The sequence below is a fragment of the Sitophilus oryzae genome, unplaced genomic scaffold (genome assembly GCF_002938485.1).
Source record: "Sitophilus oryzae breed Bouriz unplaced genomic scaffold, Soryzae_2.0 scaffold_1816_pilon_pilon, whole genome shotgun sequence".
NCBI classification, from domain to species: domain Eukaryota; kingdom Metazoa; phylum Arthropoda; class Insecta; order Coleoptera; family Curculionidae; genus Sitophilus; species Sitophilus oryzae.
The window spans coordinates 22,651-28,650 of record NW_022146520.1 but is presented as its reverse complement, the minus strand read 5'-3'; positions in this window follow the sequence as shown (position 1 = coordinate 28,650).

Sequence of the window (6,000 nt, the reverse complement as noted above, 5' to 3'; positions counted from 1 at the left end):
GAAAATGACTTAAGCTTAAGTCAGCTTTTAAAATATGATTTAAAGTCAAATGACTTAAGTCATTAAAATGATTTAAATAAAAAAAAGACTTAAGTTTTCTGTGAGCTTGCAGCTCGATGATTCAGTATTGAAAATAAAAGGATTTCGGGCTTCCATTGTCTTTATTTATTTTGATTAACACAACGTTTCGGTCAGAACAATCACTGACCGTTTTCAAGTTTAAACTAAAATAATTCCTAAAACTACTGAGTTTTTACATTTTGGTCAAGCATTTAAGCGTGAAAAACTTGGGTGAGGTCAACCGTGAGAGTGTCCAGATAGAATGCCAGCATGCCAGCAGTTTTATCAGTGGTTGCCATATCGTAGGTATTTCGGTAGTAGGCTTGCTAAAAATGTTATTGTTTGCAATAAAAACGGCCCCTTTACATTTACGCTTATTCCAATGAGGTTCTCTGTGGACAACCCAAACTTCTGACCACTTTATATTATGCTGTTTTGACCAAACATGGTCCGCAATACCTGACTTCATTGTCTCATCTTTATGTGCGTGTATTGTGTGCTCGCTGAGTCGTACATTTAGGGGACGTTTAGTCTCTCCCATATACGACGCACCGCCTTCACAAGGTACCTGGTAGATACACTCTTTCTCTGGTTTCGATGACCCCGGTCATGTTTTTGACACTTCTTACAGTCGATCCAGATTTGAAGACATTTAATTTTATACTTTTGGCTATTCGTCTGATCTTTCTAACGTTCCTTTACATACAGAATAGCATGAGATAAATAAAGACAATGAAGTCCGAAATCCTTTTTATTTTCAATCTATTATAATATTTTAATTAAAAGTAATACAAGGTTAGTGATCTCTGTTGAATAACACTTACTAATAAGTTTCATAGTTTTTTTATAAATTATACATTGGAGCTATTCGGATTTCCATTAATAACAAATATCTTCCCAGAAAATAGAACACCCGCCACGAATAGACATAACTAGGATTTTTCAAAACCTTGAACCATAATGTATACCGATGGAGCGATTTCATGTTACACCTTCCTAATATACCAATTAACGCGCCGCTAAGAGAAAAGAAATCTGAGTACCCGGAGCATAAATAATTCATCAGGCTACGGCCGACCGGTATGTATTAATATTTAATGAAAATAGCGAGACGGGAAATATATCTGTCTTCCGTTAACACGACGTTCGGCCAAAATAATCCTACGACTTTTTCACTCATGATGTTGAACCATTAAGGAGGCATAGTTCGGAAAGGTGTAGGTTTAAGATGTATTCATTTATTGAAATGGGGGCATTGTATTTATTTTGTATTGAAAATAATATATTTTGTTCCTTTGTTGTTATATGAAGTAAGTCAGTTTTTATTCTATTGGACTTTTATGATCAAAAAGATGATGTAGATTATAGATTGTGTAGATTATAGAGTGTCCCCCTTTCTTGAGTTATTACTAAGCATATAGTCTCAAAGGTTTGACAAAATTCAGTATCTGAGACGAATTTATGAAGGTTAGTTGTCCATATCAGGCGTATCAAAGTTTATGGATAGAGGTCGTTTCGGCGCAATAAATAATGAAATGTACTGCTGTTTTCCAATTTTGATTGAGTAGACAGTGGCTTGTTAAAACCCCGTGACAATCCAAAGATTGTTCTTACTTAAATCACGGAAAGTCTTTGATTTTTCTTGGGAAACCGAATGGTCTTGGTACAGTTAGTGGAGTGTTCACCTCTTTTCCAATGGAGTATTCATTACTTGGTAGGCTGATACCCAGAGTAGGAATACTTTATATTTTTTTTGCCTAATTTATTACGCCTATTGTAACGTTAGGTGTGTTGTATTATTTTTAACTTTATTCAAATCTCTTGATTTACTTATAATTTACAAGATCTTCCTTAATGCACAAAATATAATAATATATCGGTTTAGAACGTTTTGCGACCTTGTCCGATGCTTAATTTCCACATAATTTTGTCATTCTATTGTCCCTCACTTAGATTTCTGGTACTTGTTGCTTTTGTTATACCCTCATTCCAAGTCTTTTGGGTCTTCAACATTTTCTCCGGTTTTGAGGTATCCACTCCATAACTGGTTTTGGAAGGCTGCTATCATACATACTCTGCACATGTCCGTGCAATAAACGTTATTTGCTTTCGATGTCGGTTCCCAAGGATCCTTCTATTTCTATACTCTGCCGGGGTTTCTTCGCTTCGATCTCTTTCTCTTCGGGAAATTTCTAAATTTTCTGTATGCATCTGTTTCTATTGCTTCCAGTTTTCTTCCGTTAGCTTCCGTTATACTCCATGTCTCTGAACCTTACAGTAGACTGCTCTTTACAAGGGTCTCATATAATATATTAGTTTTCCGTTTTTGGACTTATTTCATTACTCAAAAATACCCCATTCAGGCAGCGAATTGTTCCTATAACTTGTGTTATTCGTTTCTAATCACTTTTTCATCTTTATCTGCTTTATCAACTTCGCTGTTAGCAACTTCTTTAACATCGTTTTTAGATACTTCTGCACCAACTGCTAGATATTTCATTTTTGATGTGTTTGTTTCCAAACCCCATTGTTGGTATCTATCTTGTCGTGTAGTTCAAATCATCTTTATCGTTGAACATAATAACTTGATCATCTGCGAACTGCAAGGTGAATAGACAAGTACCTCTAAAGTGCATAAAATTCACCCACCTATTGTTTATTTTATTCCATTTTTAACTTGGTCTTTCTCCTTTTTATTTATTAGTATTGACCTCTTTGTAGATATATTTATTTTTCCATTGACAAAGTGATGAAAAGTTTAGGTTTGAGATAATTTATCTGGAAAATATATATACATATACTATACAGGGTCTTAAATTAGTGCAAATATTTTCAGGGCTGGTAGATATCGATAAAAGAAACATATTTTCTCTTTACCGTTTTTCAAATATTATTTTACTTTTTACTTTGAAAATTTCCATAAAATAGGTTTTTTGCTTAAATTTTGAGAAGCACTGGATCTTTTCTTGGTTTTCTTTCTTGTAAATTTAATCTACTACGTATGTTACCATATCAAAAAAATTTTAGTTTTTTAACTAAAAAAAAATTCATAGCATTCCAAATTTTACAATTTTTTTTCGCAAAAAAAATAATCGTGTTTCTGCGATTGAAATATACTACCCCTAAAAATATATGCACTTAATTAAGACTTACCCTGTATATAAAGTCACTACTAATTAACAATAACAATAATTATTACTATATTATCAAAAAGCCCTATGATGAATCATGTGTTGTATGACGACAAACACACTAATAAATTATAATTATATTAAAAATGAATAAAAATTGCTCGATCGTAAAAATTAAAACATCGTGCGGTATAATAAATTTCACTTCTTTAACATAAAACAAGCATCTAGAAAAACACTAAACTCATAACTGTCTAATTCCTGAAACGTAATGATTCCTTCAACGTCGAGTCACCTGCTTTTTATGGCAGCTTAGTGAACATATTGGGAGGTCTTAACTAAGTAGCACAGTTACTGTTTGACAGGCGACCCCTATTAACTATTTTATGGCCCTATTTATTAATATCGGATACCAGTTCGACCCCCTTAGATCCCATCTACTGTGGAGGCAACCGCACGGCCTATTAGAACGCAATACATTGTACCAATTTAATATTATATGATATAACGACATAAAAAGATATTACAAGTTTGTTGCATTTTTAGAGCGAAAAAATATTGACCTAAAAAATAATTAGATGTAACAAAGAAGTTACCGGACAAATTTTAATTTCAAGTAAAATTACTTTATATACATATTATTTTACTGACTCACAAAATATTACTTTTAGAGCATTTATATCGCAAATAAGTATCAAATACATAATGCTAAAGTATCAAATTATTGAATGAATAAATATATGCCTTTACTGTCAAAAAATTTTACAATTTGTAGACAAAGGTAAAGTAAACAAACAAGCAAACAAAAGTTAATACAAAAAATTATACAAATGATATTGTCAGTCTTATTGTTTAAAATAAACATTTCTAAATGTTTACAATGTCAAAGAATAAACAAAATAAAAATAATATTGAAAAATATCTAGTTAGTTTATAGTAAATATCACTGACCTCTAAATAAATTTATTTCGATATCATTGGTGAATATAGCAATAGCACACATTAGATTAGTGTTTACAAGATCAAATTCGATTATTAAAATATAATTCATTTACGGCGTAGAAAGCCTTGTCTAGTAAATAAGAGTTCAATGCTTTGCGAAATGAAGAACATTATGTTATGGATTTGATTTCAAATGGCGGGTGATTGGGCATTTTTTTCGAGTTGTATCATATTGAACTTTTAACTAACTCTGAGCGTGGGGTAGGTAGATAAAGATCTTGCTCCGCATTCCTGAGCGGATAAGTGTGAGATGGCCTTCCTTGAGAAGCTGATACATGCTTACGTATTAGGCAAACGGATTCAAATATAAATAAGGAAGGAAGAGTTAATATTTTTAATTTTTTAAAAAAGTCCTGGCAATGAGTTCTGCTGTTTAGTCCCAGTGAATATCGAACAGCTCCCTTCTCGAGCTTGAAAATGCGGTCAAATTGAGTCGCACAACACGTACCTCCTCAGAATGGAAGGGGCATACCTGGAGGTGCGACTCAAAAAGTGCATAATAAACAGTTCTAGCCCACTGACAAATTAAGCTCCTTAGAAACAGATCTTAATGCAAAACAGGCAGAGCTCTGTTTTATCGACAAAGCTTCGATATGCATGTCCCATTTTAGAGAATTGTCTACAACAAGCCTAAGAATTTTACAGATTTTACGACGATGGTGGTGTTGTTAAGTACAAAAGGCTGCAGCGAGTTTTTATACGACAAAGCCTTAGTTTTAGAAATGTTGAGATTCCGGAGGTTCAAATCGCACCAAGATTTATTGGTGATTAAGTCATTTAATATAATCCTATGAAGTGCCGTGCCGTCCTCCAAGTGAAGCTAGTGTCGTCCACAAAAGACATATTTTGCCACTGATGTTTATATTAGCAATGTCGTTAATAAAAAGAAGAAACAAAATAGGGCCTAGTACTGAGCCTTGTGGTACTCCACATTCTATTGGCTTGTTAGAAGACAAATAACGTGGTATCCACCCTCACAAGTTGATCTTGTTGCTCAGATTAAACTATTCGAGAGAGATGAGAGATATATATAGATATTTTTATTAAATAATAAACTTGCTTATATTTCTTGCTAAAAACTAACATAGCATTAATTTAATTCACTGTAATCACTTAAAAAGACTTGACTTTGACCTTTAAAGTTTTATTGAAGATGCATGTGCATTGCCCATCATTATTATATCTAAATGTCAATCAAGTAATTTGTGTCGTTAAATTAAAACTGCTTCATTATTATGGCAATTACTAGAAAAAACATGGATTACATGTATTCCAGCGGCTTTACAATAATTTCACTCTTTGATATTTATCAAATTAAACGTTTTATGTAACATCCAGAAAAATATAAGAAAAAAATTCTGTAGTTTAAATCTACAATCATCATCATCATCATTTTCAGCTTATTCAACCATTTCCAATTATGGTGTAGCCTCCATCACATATTTAGATACTCTCTTTGTAGTTGTGCCCATTGGTTGCCTATTGTTGGCTATGCAGGTCCAAGTTATCCCTGCTAATTTCCTGATATCATGGTCCCATCTCCGGTTCGGTCTTATTCTAGGTCTGTTAATTTCTCGCGGGCACCATGTTGTAATTTTTGTGGTCCACCTGTTGTCCGTTCTTCTTGCCAGGTGCCCTGCCCATTGCTATTTAAAGTATGTGACTCTGTGTATGACATCTATTACCTGGGTCTTTTGTCGTATCCACTCTATTATTTTACGGCTTCTCTTGGTTATTCACAGCATATTTTGTTCTATTGAACGAAATTGTGCGGCTTGTATCTCTACTCATAAGCGAGAAACAAAGC